The following is a 412-nucleotide window of genomic DNA, read 5'->3' as shown; positions in this document are numbered from 1 at the left end:
ATGCGCACACCCACCCACCCACCCACGCATCCCCCTTAAGAAGGATATAGGAGAACTAAAAAGTTACAGAGAAGGGCAACATGGTTGATAAGGGGCATGGACAGGCTTTTCTGTGAGGAGAGACTAAATCGGCTAGGACTTTTCAGCTTAGGAAAGAGGCATGATAAAGGTTTGCAAAAAAATAAATAATGTACAGGAAGTAGATGGGTATGATCTCATAATACTAGAACTAGGAAACATGCAATGACATTATTAGGTAGCAGGTTTAAAACGAATGGTATATAATTAAATTGCGAAACTCATTTCCACTTAGTTTTGTGGAGGCTAGTAGTTTAACTTAGTTCAAGAGGGTACTAGACAAATTCATAGAGGAAATTCCCATCAGTAGGTATTATGTGGCAGACATGGATGC

General features: G+C 39.8%; 1 protein-coding gene across 1 annotated transcript in view; it reads left to right on the top strand.

Moving 5' to 3' along the window:
• The window catches only part of POLR3B (RNA polymerase III subunit B), a 180,542-nt gene that overhangs the window by 151,892 nt on the left and 28,238 nt on the right, over positions 1-412 (top strand). The gene's annotated exons all lie outside the window — the stretch shown is intronic.

Source organism: Gavialis gangeticus, unplaced genomic scaffold (assembly GCF_001723915.1).
Source record: "Gavialis gangeticus isolate Ggan-Ray unplaced genomic scaffold, GavGan_comp1, whole genome shotgun sequence".
Lineage (NCBI taxonomy): Eukaryota > Metazoa > Chordata > Crocodylia > Gavialidae > Gavialis > Gavialis gangeticus.
The sequence above is the reverse complement of the archived record's forward strand: the minus strand, read 5'-3'. Positions and strand labels throughout refer to the sequence as shown.